At 44.6% G+C, this 22,327-nt stretch overlaps 1 long non-coding RNA gene across 1 annotated transcript in view; it reads right to left on the bottom strand.

The window, feature by feature from the left end:
* Positions 1 to 18,975: 18,975 nt before the first annotated feature.
* The window catches only part of LOC147582979 (uncharacterized), a 28,532-nt gene continuing 25,180 nt past the window's right edge, over positions 18,976 to 22,327 (bottom strand). The window contains exon 2 of the long non-coding RNA XR_015244207.1: positions 18,976 to 19,512. This is a non-coding gene — a long non-coding RNA (uncharacterized LOC147582979). The remainder of the gene's footprint in view (positions 19,513 to 22,327) is intronic.

Here is a 22,327-nt window from a genome sequence, read left to right as displayed (position 1 = left end):
ATGTGCAGGGGAGCCACAGAGAAAACAGTCGTGTGCCCAAATAAAAGCAAAATTATGAACACATTACAAGAAGAGTGCAAGAGTTAATGCACCTGAGATGTAACCATAAAATAAAAATCCCATCTATCATACCCAACAGTCACCAACACATTCATATTCCAAGGCAAAAAGCTGCATCTAGACCAGCAATTTACAATTGCTTCATTAAACAGCAATTCAAACCTCAAAAGTTAACTACTCATCCCTAAGTTGCTTATCACATTAGTTTTACCTGTACTTTATATATTAAACATTAAAACAATCTGGACATTATTGAAAGAAAAAATCAAGAAAATTACATTAACAGATTATCAGAATGCAAATCAAAGCCATATCTAAATACATCCAGCATGGTGTGAAACGGCATATGAATTGCTAAGGCCTTTAAAATCAAGGAATGATGTTAGATCAAAACGCTCCCACCCCTCCCCCACCAAAACTCAGAAAAGGAAATTTTAGTTCGACTGAAGAAAGCATACGGTCTAGATTGAGGCAGGGAGGGCACTGGAATTGGGAATGAACATCCACTCGCAGAATATAACAAAGGGGAGGGCCCCAACTGGGAGAATAAGAGACTAGCTTAGAGAATAAGTGGGGCTGTATTATAATATTTATAATATGGTACATATTTAAGTTCAATACAATATGCAACTTGGACCAGGAAGTAGGGATGCCAGTGGGTGACAATATTGTCTTCGTTCAGTGCTGACATTCGGGTAAGCAAGACCTTTTAGGTCACGGTGATGGCAGGAGAAAGGGATAATTTTAAAACGTTGCAAGAGAATTTCATTACATGTGGAGGGCATACAGTATGCTGCAATTCTATTTTGTATATGGACATATACAGGAAAGTTGGGAGGGGGAGGTATTTTGTGGTCAATACTGAGAAGAATTTTCTGAAGATTTCCAAGCAGGGAGAGCAAGAAAATGTGTGTGTGCGTGGGCGGGGGGGGGGGGGGGGGGGGGTTGGTTAATGGTAGCTACTGTGGGGGCTTAAAGAAACAGAAAGCCAGGCCGAACACCAGGTGAATGTGTAGGGTGAGAGTCCCGAAGCTTTCTCGTTGCTGTAAAGACGTTCAGATTACAGCTGTACTACCCCTGGCAGGTGATTCTGTCCTCTGTTGAAGACAGAGATGCACTATTTCAGTTATGGGAGCAAACCAAAACTGGGCAGTTCAGCTCCGAAGTCGGGTTGTTACCTCTGCATTATACTCCCAAGGGCCTATCACTGCAGGCGCACAATTTATCCCCGGGGTTTTCCTGGGGGAACAGGAGAAGGTCAAGTGCAAAGTTAAGGCTATTAGCATCACAGAGCATTCCTTTCTACCCCATGAATGGGATTTACTTCCTACACATTTCATTTATTCACTCTGCATTCAACAAGTGTTTATGGAGGAGCTTACTAGTTGAAAGACACTGTCCTGGGTGCTAGGAATTCAACGTGAGCAAGGCAAAAATCCCTGCCAAGGTGAAGCTGACATTTTGGTGAAGAGAAACAAACAAAAAACAAACAATGTGGCATGTGAGGTAATGGCAATGATATGGCAAAAAACCTGGCACGAAAGGAGTAAATTGAGTGCAAATGCAGTAATTTTAAAATAGCTTGGTAGGGAAGACCTCTCCCAGAAAAGGACATTGGAAGAAATACTTGACAGAGAGGGAAGGGTGAGTGCCTGGCCCCAAGGGGGAGCCTGCCTCGTGTGTTTTGGGAACTGGAAGGGAGAGGGGACCGGAGACCGAGGCAGAAGAGGTGAGGGGGCACGGGCAGACCTTTTAGGACCTCTGAGGACCTTAGTTAGGACTTGACTTTCTTTTTTTTTTTTTTTTTTTTTTTTTTTAATTTTTTTACCATGTATTTATTTTTGAGAGAGAGAAGAGTGGGAGCAGGGAAAAGGGCAGAGAGAGACAGAATCCGAAGCAGGCTCCAGGCTCCGAGCTGTCAGCACAGAGCCCGACAAGGGGCTGGAACCCACGGACTGCGAGATCGTGACCTGAGCTGAAGTCGGACGCTCCACCGACTGAGCCACCCAGGCACCCCAGGACTTTACTTTCTACTTAAGGGAGAGGATTTTGAGCAGACAGGTGATGGCAGCACTTAAAACAAGAGCATTCCAGTTGCTGTGTTGAGAGTAGCCAGACGTGGGGCAGGGACCAGACCAGAGGAGCAGCTCTGAGCCTCTCCTACCAATCCAGGCAAGAAGTGACCGTGGCCAGGAGCCCGAGTGGTAAAGTGGAACTGGTAGGAAAACATCAGATTCTGGATGTATTTTGAAGGAATAGGCAATAGGACTTGCTGACAGATTGGATATAGGATGCAAAAAAAGAGGTTGAAAGCAAGCCTGTGGATGAGCAAGTGAGTCATAACTGAGTTGGACGCTTCAGGGGCTGTAGGACCAGGAGGGGTTGATGGGGATGGAGGTTTGGAGATCAGAGTTTGGCTTGGGACACAGTGAGTTTGAGAGGCCTATTTTAAAACCAAGTAGCGATGTCACGTGGTAGCCGGGTGCAGGGGTGCACAAGCACCTGGCCCCAGGGGTCCCAAACCGACTGGGTTTGGCCACTCGCTGCTGACAAAATCCAAAATCGTACTGACACAGACGAGCAGTGGTGAAACAAGAAAGGAGTGTATTTCAGTGAAGCCAACGCAGGGAAGACTTGCGTCTCAAAGACTGGTTCCAAAGTGCTGAAACTACTTCTGGGTTTACCTAAGGAAAAGGTGGAGCAAGGGTCATTGAGTACAGGCAGCAAAGGTCAAGTCAGATCATTGTCCTGGGGTCAATCACAGGCGGGGTCTTGCTGGCCCAGGGGCTACAAAGGATAGTTTGGTTCCCCTCAGGGGATGCTTCGCCCTCAGGGTCTTGCTTGAGTTAAGAGATAAACTGGCGGGGCACCTGGGTGGCTCAGTTGGTTAAGCTTCCGACTTCAGCTCTCGGATCCTACCTCTGTCTCACAGCCCCTCCCCTACTCATTCTCTCTCACACTCTCACTCTCAAAAATAAACATTTTTTTTTTTACATTTATTTATTTTTGAGACAGAGACAGAGCATGAACGGGGGAGGGTCAGAGAGAGAGGGAGACACAGAATCGGAAACAGGCTCCAGGCTCTGAGCTGTCAGCACAGAGCCCGAAGCGGGGCTCGAACTCACGGACCGCGAGATCGTGACCTGAGCCGAAGTCGGACGCCCAACCGACTGAGCCACCCAGGCGCCCCTCAAAAATAAACATTTAAAAAGAGAGAGAAACTGGAAAGAAGAACTGAATTAGAAAGTCTGAGATCAAATGGAAGTATGAAGTCCTCTTTCGAAGTAGGTGGTATGTTTTTGTGAGGAGGAAAACTTTTCCAGCAACAATTTAGGCCCTAGTTATTGGGGCCTGCAGGTTAATTGACAACAGATTAACGGGACTGTGTTGGAAGGGGGTGGGCTCCAGACCTTGAACAGGTGATAAGGGGTGGGTCCTGGAGTTTGGAAAACTTGGCCTTTGCCAAGAGCATGAACGGGAGAGTATGTGGACACAAGGCAGCTATGTGGGGAGATTAGGTAGAAGTTTACGTGTGATTACAACAGACACCCACTCGTGATTGAGAATCGGTCATTGAGAATGGGCTTACAGCTTGTTAGGGTGAAAAAGTTATGTTGTGACCTTGCACTTATATCAATTCATTCTGCTTGGTGTTAAAACAATGTACGAGTCCTCGCAGAGATTTTGAAAACTGATGGCTTTGGGGTGCCTGGGTGGCTCAGTCGGTTAAGCATCCAACTTCAGCTCAGGTCATGATCTCGAGGTTCATGAGTTTGAGCCCTACATTGGGCTCTGCACTGTCAGGGCAAAGTCTGCTTTGGATCTTCTCTCTCTCTCTCTCTCTCTGCCCCTCCCCTGCTCGTTCTCTATCTCTCAAAAATAATTTTTATAAAAATAAAATAAATTAAAAATTTTTTTGGTTTTAGGCTTACAGAGCAAAAATAAAAACTGTAAAAGTTCTGAGAACCGTTCTCTCTGAGAACAGAGAGCCATGGGATATAAATTTGGGTAAGAGACGTGAGCTCGCCAACTAGGACTGTCTGTTTAAGGTCTGAGGAGAGATGCCTCGCCTGAGACACAAGAGTGGCCTTACGCTGCGGGCTGGAAGGCAGCCCTGGTTGGGACGAGGAAGATGTGGCGTAAAGAGAAAAAAAAAAATGTACTGCAACTACGTGGATGGAACCAGAGGGTATTATGCTAAGCAAAATTAGTCAGAGAAAGACAAATGTCATATGACTTCACTCATATGTGGAATTTAAGATACAAAACAGATGAACATAAGGGAAGGGAAGCAAACATAATAGAAAAACAAGGAGGGGGACAAACCACGAGAGACTCTTAAAATGCAGAGAACAAACTGAGGGTTGCCAGAGAGGCTAGGGGAGGGGGGATGGGCTAAAGGGGTCAGGGGCATTAAGGAAGACACTTGTGGGGATGGGCACTGGGGGTTATACAGAGGGGGTGCATCCCTGGATTCCACTCCTGAAATCATCAGTGCACTATAATGCTACCTAACTTGGATGTAAAATGAAATAAATAGATGGATAGATACCTAGATGAAGAAAATGTATAAAAACATTTAAAAAAAATTTTTTTAACAAAAAAGTGTATACCTAATTTGGTCATCATGTATTTTTTTAAGTTTATTTTGAGAGAGAGCCCGTGCCCATGTGTGCGCGTTGGGAAGGGGCAAGGAGAGGGGGAGAGTGAGAGCGTCCCAAGCAGACTCCTCACCATCGGCACAGAGCTCTACCCGGGGCTCAAGCTCACAACCCCTGGGACCAGGACCTGAGCTGAAATCCAGAGTGGGTCCCTCAACCAGCTGAGCCATGCAGGCGCCCCAGTCATCACCACCTCTGCTACTCACGCCCCGTGCCATCCATTCCCCTTGAATGCAGGTGGGACCCACCTCTAACCAAGAAAATACAGCCACGCGAGCGATAGAACGTCACGTCTGAAATTAGGACCTACCCCCACCTCTTTTTTCTCTCTCCATCTCTCTCTCTCTCTCTCTCCACAGCTCTCTCGTTTCTTCTTTGGATGAAACAAGCTGTCATATCGGTTTCGTCTCATATTTCCACTACGCTAAATTCTAGCCATATTGTACTATTCGCTTTCCTGAACACAAACTCAGCTGAATTGATCAAGATGTTACCATTTCATTTTAAGACTTTTATTTTTCAACGTTTATTTATTTTTGGGACAGAGAGAGACAGAGCATGAACGGGGGAGGGGCAGAGAGAGAGGGAGACACAGAACCGGAAACAGGCTCCAGGCTCCGAGCCATCAGCCCAGAGCCCGACGCGGGGCTCGAACTCACGGACCGCGAGATCGTGACCTGGCTGAAGTCGGACGCTTAACCCACTGCGCCACCCAGGCGCCCCCATTTTAAGACTTTTAAAAGAGAAATTTGATCAAGTTAAATGAATGGATTATAACCAATTTCATGATTACAACAAGGTTAATGAGTACATTTAGCAAGGTCACTGGATTCAAGGCTAGTTTACAAAAATCAATTTCTATATGCCAGCAATAAACAGAGAAAATTAATTTTTTTTGTTGTTTTTATGTTTTATTTTTTATATTTAAGAGACAGAGAGACAGAGACAGCCTCTGAAGCAGGCTCTAGGCTCCAAGCTGTCAGCACAGAGCCCAACACGGGACTCGAACTCACGAACCGTGAGATCATGACCTGAGCTGAAGTCGGACACTTAACCGACTGAGCCACCCAGGCACTCCTTTATTATTATTATTTTTTTTAATGTTTATTTATTTTTGAGAGACAGACACAGAGCATGAGCAGGGAAAGGGCAGAGAGAGGAAGACAGAGGATCCGAAGCAGGCTCTGTGCTGATAGCAGAGAGCCTGATGTGGGGCTCAAACTCACAAATCATGACCTGAGCTGAAATCAAGAGTCAGACACTCAACAGACTGAGCCACCCAGGTGCCCCGGAAATAAACTTTTAAAGTGAAATCACTTCCCTTTGGAAAACCATCAAATACCTCGTAATATACCTGATGAGAAATGAATATACAAGACCTATATGCTGAATATTATAAGCCAAGACTGAGGAAAACTAAAAAAAGACTTAAGTAGAGGCAATGTCATTTTTATGATCTAGAAGGTGCATGGGTTCAACACAACGCCCATCAAAATCCCTGCAGTGTTTATGGGTGCATATGTGCACGTGTACATTGACCAGGTGAGGGGCGCCCGGGTGGCTCGGTCGGATGGGCGTCCGACTTTGGCCCAGGTCATGATCTCACAGTGTGTGAGTTCGAGCCCCGCATCAGGCTCTGTGCTGACAGCTCAGAGCCTGGAGCCTGCTTCCGATTCTGGGTCTCCCTCTCTCTCTGCCCCATCCCCACTCATGCTCTGTCTCTCTCTGTCTTAAAAATAAATAAAACATTAAAAAAATTTTTTTAACAATTGGCAAGTTGATTCCAAAATATATGTGAAATACAAAAGGCCGAGAGGAGCCGAGATAATCTTAAAGACGAACATGGGAGTCAGCATAACCGGATATCAAACCAAGCTTTTTAAAGTTATAGTAATTACAACAGTGAGAGTGGCACAAAAATGGACGAATAGTGGCGCTAATGGGAGACAAAACAGAGCCTGGCAGCGGGCTCATACCTTTTTGGCTACTTGATTTATAGCAGAGGTGAGCCAGCAGTGTGTTGGGAAAGGACGGTCTTCGTGATAATCGGTGCTTAGATATCCTCATGGGGAAAAATCTTGGCCTTCTACCTCACACCAGATGGGTTACGGATCTAAATGTGTAAGAAAACATAGAGAAACATCTTTATGATCTTGGAGGAGGCAAAAAGTGCTTAAACAAGACACAAAAAGTATTCACCATAAGGGGGGCAATGATCAACTGAGCGAAATTAAAATGAGGAACTTCTGGGGCACCTGGCTCAGTTGGTTAAGCATCTGACTTCGTATCAGGTCATGATCTCGCGGTGCATAGGTCCGAGCCCTGCGTCCAACTCTGTGCTAACAGCTCAGGGCCTGGGGACTGCTTCGGATTTTATGTCTTTCTCTCTCTCTGTTCCTCCCCTACTCATTCTCTCTCTCTCTCTCTCTCTCTCAAGTGTACATTAAAAAAAATTTTTTTTAATTAGGAACTTCTGTTATTTAAAAGACACCATTAAACGCCGAAAAAGCAGGCCAAAGATTAGAAGAAATCCACTATACTCCTATCTGACAACAGATTTGTCATCGTATTATATAAAGAGCTCCCACAGAACCTAAATTTTTTAAAAAGCCAAAGTATTAGGAAATGGCCAGGAAAGAAACAACACAACACCTGGAATGGGCACCCCAAAAGAGTAGATACACAAATGTCCCATACACGTATAAAAAGGTGGGAAATATCACCAGTTATCAGAGAAATGCAAATAAAACCATAAAATAATACATAGCCCTATGTACCTACTAGAATGACTAAAGCAAACAAACAAAATACAGAAGATATCAAGCATTGGCAAAGATGTGGGGCACCCAAAATGCTTAATAGACTGCCGATAGGAGTGCTGGTTTGCAAACTGGCCTCTGTACTCAGAGGGCAGAGAGAGACCAAAGAAAGAGGCAGACCAGTCCAGATGGGTGACTGGAGGTTTTAATAAGCAAGGGAACTTACATACGAGGCTTGTCTTGAGCTGCCTTAGGTCTCCACATCCACTTGCCAGAATCTTAAAAGTTTACAGGGGCGCCTGGGGGGCTCAGTTGGTTAAGCGTCCGACTCTCGGCTTCAGCTCAGGTCACGATTTCACGGTTTCCTGAGTTCAAGCCCCACGTCCGACTCTGCGCGGACAGCATGGAGCCTGCTTGCAATTCTCTCTCTGCCCCTCCCCTGCTCGTGCTGTCTCTGTCTCTTTCAAAATAAACTCAAAAAATTAGGGCCACCTGGATGGCTTAGTTGGTTAAGCATCCGACTTCGGCTCAGGTCATGATCTCGAGGTCTGTGAGTTTGAGCCCCACGTCGGCTCTGTGCTGACAGCTCGGAGCCTGGAGCCTGCTTCGGATTCTGTGTCTCCCTCTCTCTCTCTGCCCCTCCCCTGCTTGTGCTCTCTCTCTCTCTCTCTCAAAAATAAATAAACATTAAAAAGTTTATATAGAGGCCTTACTGGGGTTCAGCACCTGTGCTGTCACAACACCCTACTCTCTCAAGGGGGTGTCCTCAGAATAGCTCCCGCTGTGGGAACAATGGGTGGGCATCAATTCAAGTGCAGGGGAGGGGTTGAGGAGCCTCCAGCTGCCCAGGTCCAGCTCTCAAGTCAACCACAGCCTCGACCTCTTAATTACCTCCTCCAACAAGGGGCGTAAGTTGATACAACCATTGTGGAAGGTTGAGAAGAAATGAACTTGAACAGATATTGAATACTCTATAGGCTAGTCATTCTGCTCAGTATAGATCTAACAGGTATGTACATGTGGCCATAAGTAGGTATGTGTACATATTTACCAGAAGACATGTACCCGAATATTCCTAAGAGCACTATTCCTAAAAGCCACAAACTGGAAACCATCCAAATGCCCATCAACAGTAGAACGAATAAATTGTGGTAAATTTACATAATGGGATGTCCTACAACATTGCGAATGAACAGTCTACAGCTACATGCAACAGTATGAATAAATCTGATCAACAGAACTTGAGTGAAAGAAATCAGTCAAGAGGGGCGCCCAGATGGCTCAGTCGCTTAAGCGGCTGACTCTTGACTTGAGCTCAGATCATGATCTCACAGTTCATGAGGTTGAGCCCGAGTCAAGCTCTTTGCTGACAGCGTGGAGCCTGCTTGGGACTCTTTCTCTCCCTCTCTCTCTCTGCCCCTCACTCCCTCTCTCTCTCTCTATCTCTCTCTCTCAAAATAAACAAAACTTTAAAAGAAAAGAAAAAAGAATTGAGACAAGAAAAGAAGACCTCTCGGCCATCAGCCGAAGCCTCAGAAAAGGCACTTGGAAAGACAGTTGTTTATAAACGAAGTCCTACGGCCTAAAAGGCAACAATCACTGCTTGTCTTTTACCATCGAACTGAAAAATCAAAACCAAACACAATTTCTGAGACAAGAATCTGTTCAGAGACACCTTTGCATAATTCAAGAACATAAGCTTTTGCCACCAAAACGCTTTATCCTCGTTTCAGGTGGTTCAAATATTTCACTACCAGTTACATACTAGTTCAAGTTCAATTCCAGATAATGTTATACTTATTAATGGCAGAGGGCCTGTTACATTCATCTCTGTATACTTCGCTGTACTTAATGTGTCTTGTGTATGGGATGTGCTTGATGAAAATCAATTAAATAAAGGACTTCATGAATTAGTCCGTCGGTGAATAAAAGAATGAGTGAATGAGCTATATGAATACTTGTTTTTCCAAAATCCCCTGTATATATGCCTCCTTTTCACAAGTCTGACCCCGGTAGCTAAAGAAATAGAGAATGTCTTCTATATGGTTTCTTCTAATTTGGTGGCATATTTTATTATAACTTGGCCACCTGAAATACTCAGGCAGTATCGCTATGGAATTTTGTTTAGGGCTGTTCATAACAAAAACGAAATCTAAAAAAAAAAAAAAAAGCCCCTAAAAGCAAAACCAAAACACTCCAAGGTGTCCACAAAAGGAAACAAAACAAGCATTTTCGATCACTGTACCTGGAAGGATTAAGAGAGGGAGAGAGGGAGGTGGAGGCCAGGGAGGAAGAGAAAAGCAATTCTGCCCAATAAAGACAGGCAATGGTCTTCTGAAGACACAAAGGAGGAGAAACGAATCAAGAGTTCAAGTTCTCTGAAAACACGTGCCATCTGGATAAAGAGAACCTAGGTTTTTCCAATGACTCCCAAGATGTTTCAATTGAAAAGCACGGCTTTCGTTCTCTACAATGTATATTGAACACAACTGAGAATGACTTCATTCGGTAAGTAGCAAGCTTAAGGAACTCATTACCCTAAAATACAGTATAATTAGACACACATAAAAGTTTCTTTACAATGTTTGCATAAATGTTTAAAAGTCTGAGCCATACATGATCATTCGTGTATGTATTCAAAGGGCATTTACTTAACGCTTGCTTTGGTCCACACCCTGCTTGTAGCAGATCAGAGATACAGATGGGGGAAGAGAGAGGGACACGACACAGAGAAGGATTCCTCAAGAAAGCAAGAAGAGGGGCGCCTGGGTGGCTCAGCCGGTTAAGCGTCCGACTTGGGTTCAGGTCATGATCTCACCGTTCGTGGGTTCGAGCCCCGTGTCGGGCTCTGTGCTGACGGCTCAGAGCCTGGAGCCTGCTTCGGATTCTGTGTCTCCCTCTCTCTCTCTGCTCCTCCCCCTCTCTCTCTCTCTCTCTCTCTCAAAAATAAATAAACATTTAAAACAAAACATCAAAGAAGAAAGGAAGGATGGGATGGGAGGAAAGGAAGAATGAAAGAGATGTGGGGTTTGCAGCAGACGAGTGGAGTTAGCGATGCCAAGGTTCGAAGTTGGCCAGGTCAGCAATGAGGTGAGGTAGACACCCCCAAGAGCAGAGTGAACTGGACCCATTCAGCAGCCCCTTCCTATGACCAGTGGGAATGGTGGGGGTGGAGGGGCGAGCAGGGGCAGCTAGAAGATTAATTCTCTGTCCTCTAGAGTCCTCGTTGCCTACAATCCCAGAAGTAGCAATGTGTGTGCCCAGGACCCTGAACTCAGGACCAGGCTCTATGAAGTTTCTGACGGGAATTTCTAAGTCTGGGGTGAGCTCTCTCTCTCTCTCTCTCTGGATGATAAATCTTTCCGGAAACAAGATCCTCAACCTGATTTCTTGCTTTTCCTACTCCAGAGTGGTGCCCTCCTCGAACTGCTGTATGTCATAGTAAGTCCCAGCCGGAAGATTTCTCTGGATCACCCAGTGTCCTCCTGCCCCTGCGGACCCGTGGGCAGAGGGCTACTGGACACACTCAGGGCTGGCGTCCTGCCCCTTCTGTGGCACAGGACACCAGGCTGGATGGACAAGTAAGGCAATTCCTTTTGCAACTCTGGCTTCGTACAAGTTCCACGACACTCTATTGACATGTCACTTTGCAACCGCAAACAATTGCCATGTTCTGACTGTTGACTGAAGACGTTCCTACCATTACAAGAAGAGTATGTTCCAATTCAACACTTTTAATATAAGGAGCGTTTCCAACTGCAGAAATTCATTCCTCACTTGAGGAGAAAATATTTTCCCGCTGATGAAATTTATCAATGTGGTGTATAATCTTTTGGGAGGAAAACCCATAGCAGCGATAAAACGTCAGCCGGGAACCATATGTTTAAAAAAAAGCAGCCATTTTAAACTAAGGACAATATATCAACCATATGTTTAAAAAAAGCAGCCATTTTAAACTAAGGACAATATATCAATGATAGAGCTGATTCACTTCATCGTGTGCTGCTGTCACACCCATGTCACCTGTGAAATGTTTGCAAAAAAATCCCTAAGCTTAGAACATTACTGGAAATGGACCTCATAAGTCACTTTTGGAATACTTTCATACCAAGATCATCCTAGGATAATCGTAAGAGAATGATCAATTGCTCCATACTTTTTAGGTTATAAATGCAAAAGAAAATAGTATCTAACAGTCAGTGCACACTGGCAGGAACTTCTCAGTAAAAAGACATTCATTCCGCCCATAATTTTATTATTTCTCAGACCTCATATTATTTTGTAAGCCAAGGTTCTTTTAAAGCAGGCTGGATTCTGGCACAAAATGAGATTACTAAATTTTTCGCTAGGTTGTTAAGTCATCACTACTTTCAGAGCATAATAATCGTATGCCTTTTAATAGCAATATCTTAAAGAACCAATGTCTATTCCAGATCACTGTTTTTGTGTACCAAGTGTCCCAAAACTGCTTCACAGTATAAACAAACCAATTCTATTCTATCCCATGGCTAACCAGACAGGACCTATGATGTCTGTCTCTCTCTCTCTGTCTTGTTTTCTGTAACATTTGTGTTTGAACGTTAACGTTCTTGTTTTAATTATAACTTTTTTTTCCCTTCAGATTATAAAGAAATGAAACTTGCCCATAGCCTGTCTTCCAAAGAGAACCATTTCACCATTTTGGTGCATTTGCTTTCAGTCTTGAAAAGCAACTTTTTGGTTTGATTTTTTTAAGATTTTTAATTTTTTTTTAATTTATTTTTATTTGAGAGAGAGAGAGAGAGAGAGAGCACATGCGAACAAAGGGGAGAGAGACAGAGAATCCCAAGCAAAGTCTATCCTCAGCATAGAGCCAGACATGGGGTTCAATCCCACGAACCTGAGATCATGAACTGACCTGAAATCAAGAGTCAGAAGCTCAAATGAGCCACCCAGGTGCCCCTATTTTTTTTAAATTAGTCCCTACGCCCAACGTGAAGCTTGAACTTACAAACCCAAGATCAAGAGTCACATGCTCTGAGGACTAAGCCAACCACTTGCTGCAATTTAATTTTAAAACTTTTTTCTTTTTTTTAAATTTTTTTAAATGTTTTTTTAATTTTTGAGAGAGACAGAGCATGAGCAGGGGAGGGGCAGAGAGAGAGGGAGACATAGAATCTGAAGCAGCTCTAGGCTCTGAGCCGTCAGCACAGAGCCCGACGCAAAGCTCGGTCAAACGTTCTTGATAAACTTGTGTTTTTCAAAATATGATGTTAGCGAAACGTGAGGACCGAGGACGCAGGACTCATACCTGTCAGGAGTGCTAAGTGACAAATCTTTCAGGAAGGCAGTGTGGGAATATTTATCATTATTGCATAATGGGCCCCCAGAGGGCCCATTCCTCCATTTAAGAATCTTTCCTACAAAAATTCTTGTTCATGCACCTAAAGATAAAGATAGTCACCAAAACACTGTTTATAATAGAAAAAATCAGCAAATAGCTTAATATCCATCATTAAGCGTAGAGTTAAATGAAGGGTAATATAGCTTTTATGTATATATATTTATATATGTTACAAACACTATGTTGCTATTAAAATGAATGAGATTAAGTGAATTTAGATCAAATTTCTTTTTTAAAGTTTTGAATTAAAAATAGGAAGTAAACCTACATACACTGATATTTACAAATCTCCCAGGACGCAGTATAAAATGAAAAAAGGTAAATTCTAGAACAGTGTGTATGGTATGACCACATCTATGCACATACACACCTAGATACAAAGAAAAATGCACAGAAAGGGGCTGGAAGGATGTGCACAAAACTGTCACCCCCTGGGACAGGAGCACAGAGGGGGACGGAGGGGTGGGAGCCTCACACTCAGCTCAGGGTCACTGTGGCTGACCTGACTCTTTATAGTAAGAACGAATTCATGTATGACTTACACAATTTTAAAAGGCGAAACCGTCCAACGCGCTTCATCACCGTCAGAGAACATATTCGTTTAGTCTTTAAAAATACCACCTCTTAGATGATGAAAGACATGTGATCATAAAACATTCAGATAATGTAAACATGGGATCAAGAAGATAAAAAATCACCAGAGATAGCCTCTTGTACTTTCTTCTATTCATGTATGTGTATATGTATTTTTAAGACAAAATTGAGATTATATTGCATATATATTTTATACCCTGATTGATTTTTCATTTCATCTTTATCATGACAGTAGCATGTGATCAGAGTTTGAAAACATGGTTTTCTAAAAATGTTTTATTTGTTAATTTTGAAAAAGAGAGAGAGAGAGAGCAAGTGCATGAGTGTGGAAGTGGCAAACAGCGAGGAAGAGAGAATCCTCAGCAGGCTGTGTGCTGTCAGCTCACACAGAGCCAACGCGGGGCTCGATCTCACAAACCTCGAGATCACGATCGGAGCCGAAATCAAGAGTCCCACGCCCAAACAACTGAGCCATCCAGGAGCCCCGAAAACATGACTTTTTAAATAATTCGAGAATACAAAAACATGGAAACTCATATGGTGAACACCCATGGACCCACCATCCAGCTGGAGAAATGCTTGAGCTGTCCCAGTTGTAAATTACGGATTAATAAACTCCGTTTGCACACTCTTCAACCCCATTGTCCCTTCTCTCTCCCCATCAGTAACACATTGATTTGAATTCGGTGTTTGTCATTTCCGTGCAGGTTTTAGACATTTTACATAACATAGGTGTGTGCAGAACAATATGTAGCATTGCTTTGCTGAAAACATGGCTTTTGTTTGTTCGTTTATTTGATAGGGGTGCGGGGGAGAGGGGCAGAGGGAGAGAGAGAAAGAATTCCAAGCAGATTGCAAGCTCAGCATGGAGACCAATGCGGGCTCAGTCCTACCACCCTTGGATCATGACCTGAGCCTAAATCGAGAGTCGGACGCTCAACCCACTGAGCCATTCAGGCACCTCTGAAAACATAGCTTTCAACGCCTGATTAATATTCTTTTTTTAAGTTTATTTTTTATTTGTTTTTTTAACATTTATTCATTTTTGAGAGACAGAGTGTGAGTGGGAGAGGGGCAGAGAGAGAGGGAGACCCAGAATCCAAAGTAGGCTTCAGGCTCTGAGCTGTCAGCACAGAGCCCGACGCGGGGCTTGAACTCCCAAGCTGTGAGATCATGACCTGAGCCGAAGTCAGATGCTTAACCGACTGAGCCACCCAGGTGCCCCTATTTATTTTGAGAGAGAGAGAGCACAAGTGGGAAGGGGCAGAGAGAGAGGGAGCAAGAGAACCCCAAGCAGGCTCTGCCCCACCAGCACAGAGCCCAAGGCAGGGCTTGAACCCACTAACTGTGAGATCATGACCTGAGCCAAAGTCGGATGTTTAACAGACTGAGGCACCCAGGCTTCCCTTGATTAATAGTCTATATTGCAGACATGCTGTAATTATTCAGCTTCTCCCCGGTGAGTGGGCATTTTAGAACAAATAGCATTTTTACATTTCCTTTTTAGGTAAAGTTAAAATAAGTTGATATGAGGGGCACCTGGGTGGCTCGGTCGGTTAAGCATCTGACTTCGGCTCAGGTCATGATCTCACGGTCCGTGAGTTCGAGCCCTGAGTTGGGCTCTGTGCTGACCACTCAGAGCCTGGAGCCTGTTTCGGATTCTGTGTCTCCCTCTCTCTCTGCCCCTCCCCTGTTCATGCTCTGTCTCTCTCTGTCTCAAACATAAATAAACGCTAAAATTAAAAAAAAAATAATAATAAGTTGATATGAAAAAGGTACAGTCACCTTGGTGGAATACTCTAGCATAGTCACAAACTCCAGAGCCAACCCCACATTTCCCATGTCTTCACTTGGCTCTGTTTTCAGAGAACTTATTTGCAAATCCACTGTGAAAACAATATCTTCTGGAGGCCAAAGAAGCCTTGAGCCAGGGCTAGGCTCTTCACAATCCTGCTCCGGGGCTCTAGCTTCGCCCCAGACACCATCGATCTTTCAGGCCACATGCTGGACGCAGACAGCACGGGTTGTCCCATTACCCCTGCTTGCCAGACTGGGATAGCTGGTTTCTCTTTCCAAGCTTGACTCTTTCTTCTTTGTAACGTGATCATTGTACACGTCCCGTTCTAATCTGACCATAATCTCCTTTCCTCTCTAGGCTTAGGTTTCTCCAAATAAGTCAGATATCTTGTCACCTGACCTGACATTTCATCAAAATGATAGTGACGTCTAGGAAGCCGTTACGAAGTAGATCAGTCACCAGGAAGTATGACAAAATAACAATACTGGTCCCCAAATAAACATGGCAGAATTTCTACTCTCACAACCAGCAGTCGGCTTCAAGAAGGAATAAGTTCTTTCAGTCATTGCTCATACTCTCTTTGAAAATCTTCTTTTGAAATTGCCTTCAGAAACGGAATCTCCTAAATGGTGACCAATCTTTTCCTCCCAACAGTCGGTTCCATTTACAAAAGCGCCCGAGGGGAATTTGGAACCAGCTGGGGGGGGGGGGGGGTGGAGCTCTTGCCAGAACTGCCCTGTCTGCTAGTGAGGTGACATCGGTACAGCCACATGGGCTGTTGGTGACCAGTATCTATTCTGATGGGTCAGCGCTTGTGCTGTCCCAGTTATGAAAATAATTTGAACCTCACCCCCCTAGAGGACTTGATCGCCCTCCCATTTCCATTAGCCATCCCCCTAAAGGACCCCCCAAATTATGCCATTCTCGTTACACGAAAATACACAGTTGAAGGAATAACTGTTGACTTGTGGGTCATGTGAAAACATTCTTGGGTTTAAGAGATGTGCTTTACTCTTTCCAGTTCATAGCAGAAGTATTTTTTTTAAGTTTATTTTATTTATTTTGAGAGAGAGAGACAGAGAGAGAGAAAGCGTGAACAGGGGGAGGGCAGAGAGAGGGAGGGAGAGAATCCCAAGCAGGCTCCACACTGTCAGCGCAGAGCCTGGATGCAGTGCTTGATCTCACGAACCGTGAGAGCATGACCTGAGCTGAAATCAAGAGTCAGACACTTGACCTAGTGAGCCCCCCAGGCACCCCTAAGAATACCCTTTTTTTTTTTATTTTTTTTAATGTTTATTCATTTTTGAGACAGAGAGAGACAGAGCATGAATGGGGGAAGTTCAGAGAGAGAGGGAGACACAGAATCTGAAACAGGCTCCACGCTCTGAGCTGTCAGCACAGAGCCCGACGCGGGGCTCGAACTCACGGACCGTGAGATCATGACCTGAGCTGAAGTCAGATGCCCAACTGACTGAGCCACCCAGGCGCCCCAAGAATGCCCTTTTTAAAGCAATTAATTTGTATAGCTTAAAAGAAATGAAAAGGACAATCACTCAAGTGACTGCTGAAAATGTTTAAGGGACGCCTGGGTGGCTCAGTCAAGTGTTGGACTCTTGATTTCAGCTCAGGTCATGATCCCAGGGTCATGGGATTGAGCCCCCCATCAGGCTCTACACGCAGTATGAAGCCTGCTTAAGATTCTGCCCCTGCCCCTCTCCACCACCCCTCTAAAATGAAATAAAAATGAATGGAATGAATGAATGAATGAATGAATGAATTTTTTAAAGAAAACATATTTATTTTTGAGACAGAGACAGACAGAGCATGAACAGGGGAGGGGCAGAAAGAGAGGGAGACACAGAATCCGAAACAGGCTCCAGGCTCTGAGCTGTCAGCACAGAGCCCGACGCGGGGCTCGAACTCACGGACCGTGAGATCATGACCTGAGCCGAAGTCGGACGCTTAACCGACCGAGCCACCCAGGCACCCCCCAAAAAATTGTTTTTAAAGAAATACTGGTCATTAACACGGATGGATCTTGTGAATACAATCTCTATATCACCCCAGAGTACAGACAAACCATGACAATAATAATGATAAAATAACTGATCTCCTTTCACAGAAACACGGCTAGTTCTAGAGAATACCAATGGTAGATGATCTTTTGGAAAAGCATTATTGAGATCATTCCTGTAAGCATAGCCTAATTGTGTCCAGGAGGAGGAATTGTATCTCCCACACTAGAAGTGCTGGGCATCTCTCTCCCCGAAGAAAATTCCTTTAACTCTTAGTCCTGTCGGGTTCTAAGAACTGTGTCAGAACGTCAGAGGCTGTTCCTTTGTTACCAACTCCTTCCCTTACAGGGCGGTGGCGTCTTCCTGTTCTTCTCTGCCCCCTCCTCCTGTGAGCTCTGCCCCGGACTGCATAGTCCCTCCTACCAGCACTCAGGTCCCTTTCCTACACCCTGGAGGCCCTATGACTCAGTTTGGCCAATGGCATGTTTGTGGATGTGATACAAGCAAAGGCTTGAAGTGTATATTTGGGCTCGCCCTCTAGCAGCTGGCACTTCTGTCCCTGCCATGGGAAAAACGTGTCCCAGCCAGTCTGCTGGTCCAGGAAATGTGAAGCAGACCTGGATCCAGCCTGTAACTCAGAGCCAAGTCCAGTCAAGCACAGGCTGGACGAACCAACCTGCAGACACAGCAGTGGTCACATCACTGCTGTTAAAACCACTGAGCTTTGGGAGGCATTTGTTACACAGCCAAAGCTAACTGAGAAATTCCAGTCCGTTTGCTTTTGGTGTACCGTAAGGAAAGCTTTTTTAAAAAATCCACAAATAGGGACGCCTGGGTGGCTCAGTCGGTTAAGCATCTGACTTTGGCTCGGGTCATGATCTTACAGTCCGTGAGTTCAAGCCCCACGTTGGGCTCTCTGCTGTCAGCACAGAGCCCGCTTCAGATCCTCTGGTCCCCCCGCCCCCCCCCACCCCCCGCCTCTCTCTCTGGCCCCGCTTGTGTGTGCTTCTTCTCAAAATAAACATTAACAAAATCTTTAGGACTGCCTGGGCGGCTCAGTCGGTTAAGCGACCAACTTCGGCTCAGGTCGTGATCTCACTGCTCATGAGTTCGAGCCCCGCGTCAGGCTCTGTGCTGACAGCTGGGAGCCTGGAGCCCACTTCGGATTCTGTGTCTCCCTCTCTCTCTGCCCCTCCCCCACTCACACTCTGTCTCTCTCTCTCTCCCTCAAGAATAAATCAACATTTAAAAAAATTGTTTTTGGGGCGCCTGGGTGGCGCAGTCGGTTAAGCGTCCGACTTCAGCCAGGTCACGATCTCGCGGTCTGTGAGTTCGAGCCCCGCGTCGGGCTCTGGGCTGATGGCTCAGAGCCTGGAGCCTGTTTCCGATTCTGTGTCTCCCTCTCTCTCTGCCCCTCCCCCGTTCATGCTCTGTCTCTCTCTGTCCCAAAAATAAAAATAAAAACGTTGAAAAAAAAAATTTAAAAAAAAAAATTGTTTTTAATCTTTAAAAAAAATAAAAATTGAAAATTAGAATCCGTAAATAAAAACAGATACAGATACATATGAAGTAATACATAAGTTTACATAAATAGCCTAGAAAAAAATGTGAACAAATTTACTAGAGGAGAATATGCTTTCTCCTTCCTCCAATTTTCCAAGTGAGTTACTAGAGTATAAATAAAACATGAAACGAAAATCTAATCTTTAATTAGCAGATTAGTTTTTTATTTCAGTATGTAGGCAACGGGATAGGATAGCACGGGTTTATAAAAATAGTAATGTTTGGAACAGAAAAGCATGTAAACTTAAAATTAATTATGTCTCTTTTCCTATAATTACTTGTTTATTGATTTAAGTATTGTTAACCAAAAATAAGGTAAAATCCACTATCCTTTATATCAGAAAGAACACTATTTGGTCCAGAGGATTCATGCTTTCCACTCCGGATTCTTCCCAAACATTTCCTACATGTATGTTTTTAGCATAATCCTAGGGTAGTGTTATCCAATGAAAACATCATCTAGATACTGCTGGTACATTTTGAAAAGACAGAATTAGGGCCGCCTGGGTGGCTCCGTCAGTTAAGCATCCAGCTTCAGCTCAGGTCATGATCTCACAAAGTTCATGGGTTTAAGCCCCACTTTGGGCTCTGTGCTGACAGCTCAGGGCCTGCAGCCTGCTTCAGATTCTGCGTCTCACTCTCTCTGTTTCTCCCCTGCTCGCGCTCTGTCTTGCTCTCTCTGAAAAATAAATAAAAACATTAAGAAAAAAAACCAACAACTTCAGTCTTTCTGTCTTTCCACTTTGCACATTGGCCATCATCCCCAGGCATGTCACCTCATGGTTGCAAAATGGCTGCTGTGGTTCCAAGTATCACATGCAACTTCAAGGCAGAAAGAAGGGGGAAGCTACTACTGAGTCAGCCACTGCTTTCTCATGTAGCAAAAAAGCAAAAACGCTCAAGAAGCTTCCCTGAAGATTCCCTCTTGCATTTCATTGGCAAGAAAGGGAACACATGCACACAACACGACTCGATGATAGGGAGACTGGGAAATTGATTCTGAACCTAGTTAAGTATCTCTCCGTAACTGAGCTCACCATCGAGGAAACTGAACATCTAAAATGGCAGAGCAAGAAAAATCAGATTTTCATGGTTCATTATGTTGAAAATACGGAGACCAAAAGTTAAAAACTGAGTTCCTTCTTCAAAGCAAAGTCATTATCAAGCATCTGATTACAGAGCATTTTACACGGAAACTGCATGAACCTGGCTCCCGCGGCTGAGAATCTGTAATCTGAGACAATCTGGTAATAATCTCATTTGGGCCATCAAAGGGGAGGGTGTAATGTTAAGTTATTAAATAATACGTGATGACTTTTAGAAGTGGAACCTCTTTTGAAAATGCAAAGCGTTGGAATCGGTAGTTAAGTCTTCATTCCATGTTCCAACAAGTAAAATCAGAGATTGCCAGTGATGTGCGTCCTAAATCACATCTGCTACTCTACAGAAACAGATGACTGCGTATGCTTTGATTATAAAATAAGAACGGTGATTTGTATTCATGGCTGGGAGAATTAGTATCCTTACTCTGCAGTCACACCTCGAAATAATGTGAGACAGAATGATGATTCAAAGTTTATTCTTAGGCAGAGAAAAACAAGTATATAAAAGAAATAGAACAGAAAATGGGGGGGGGGGAACGTAAAGGAAATTCTTTTCTCTGCCTAGATTAAGAGAATTTGCTTTTCGATTTTCTTGCCTTCTTTGTCGGTCCAGTAAAGCAACATCATGGGCAACTTCAGGCTTTTTTTAAAAAACAAAAAAATCCTAAGCTTCTTGTTCAACTTACCACATTTCCTCTCTACCAACGGACGTTCTCCGTGACTCCTTCTCTTGGTCTCCGTGGGATCCTGTACTTTGCACTAGTTTTGATCTTGTAAAAACCTGGATCGTTCTGTGCGCCGTCCTGAAATATCTCCCGTAAAGCTGTGGCCCAGGGCAGACGGAGGAATGAACTCAAAGGAAGAAAGAGCAGTCTGAGCAACCCTATTCTCAGGCGGAGCCGTCGATGTGATCTCAGCGAGAACCGTGGAAGGGACACATCCACCCCTCCCCCTGGGCCACAGCTCAGCCGGCAGGGCCTTGGTTCCATCCAGGGAGGCTCTGGGCTCTGGTTCCAGCCCGGTGACTGTGAGATCCTGTTCACTCCCAGTCTGAGCCCATTTATCTGAAGCAGATGCTTGCTGGAGGCCGCCTACAATCGCAAACTTACTTCGGCCCCTTATGGTTTCCTTCTAGCTCAGCGTCAGCCCCCGTGGCTTATTTATGTTCAGGAACGACTTGGTTTGCCGACCCAACTTTTCTCCCGAGCATAAATAACCGCAGCCTTTACGGGGCTTCATAGGGTGGGGACAGGTCTGGGTTCCAGGGGGAAATTTCTCCCTTAACCTGACCAGAAGTACAGCCATTTCACATCTACTTTCTTTTCTTCTTCTTCTTTTCCTTTCTCTCCCCTTTCTCTCTACAAATTTATCGCAGAAACCTGCCATTCCAGTAATGCAAAAGCTATTTTACTCCAGTATTAAAGTTGTCCTAGATAACAGGGCTGGTGGTCCATTTCATGAAAATTTATTTCCATACATATGAACCAACAATTTCAAAGACTCCAATGCATATAAAATTAATAAACCTGAACACTGCCTGATAGCACAGCCGTGGTGAAATCTACAAATTGAAATCACTGTTGCAGCCCGAATATATTCACATTTGAAAACCACTTGACTTTCTTCACCACATACATGTTTGCTCTGTAGTGAGCAGTCTTGGTGTGGGGCCGGGGCGGGGGAGCGGGGCACCGTTAGGGCAAGTTCAGCATTTGGGTTAAGACAAGAGTAGAAGGTCTAGCGCGGGGGCCATGGAACTGTCCCGGTGAAAGACCAGAGCGGACAAGATTTGGAGCAACCCAGGGCAGCTCAGGCTCTTGCATCAAAGAAAAGAGAGAGGGGGAACCAGCAAGTAGAGCGAGCCCGAAACCTGCCACGAGTTTACTGCTCACTTTGCATACATCAGTTCACTTAATCGTTGTGTTTCATATATGAGGGAGAGAGGTTTCCCCCTTTCACAGATGGGGTAAGTTCTTTGAAAACGCCTTGGTTAACTGGCCGGTTCCTAAGCCACCAGATGGGGTGGATGCTATTCATCCTATTGTGCATTCATTATTCTTTGTTCTGCATTGTGCCAAATATATAGAAGGCACTCATTTAATACTGAATAAACAGCCCTCCCTTGACTCTCTTCCTGATGAGGCTTGCCCCTTGGGAGCAGATCTCGCTAGACTTTATTAAGACCTTAACCAGCAAGACTATCATTCAGAATAGAAGGTGGGGGTTAAGACCTTAACTCATTTAGGGGTGTTCTCTGTTTCCTTTGAGGCAGGGGATCATCCATAAGCCTCCAGTTCCCTGATACAAATCAGGACCAGATGCTCTGGCCACATCTGTGTTGCAGTCCGGGTAAACATATCTGTAAGAGGCTCCTGGGGTCAGGTTCCCGGT

Source organism: Puma concolor, chromosome A2 (genome assembly GCF_028749965.1).
Source record: "Puma concolor isolate L17-30 chromosome A2, mPumCon1.1.hap2, whole genome shotgun sequence".
In the NCBI taxonomy this organism is placed as follows: Eukaryota; Metazoa; Chordata; class Mammalia; order Carnivora; family Felidae; genus Puma; species Puma concolor.
The sequence above is the reverse complement of the archived record's forward strand: the minus strand, read 5'-3'. Positions and strand labels throughout refer to the sequence as shown.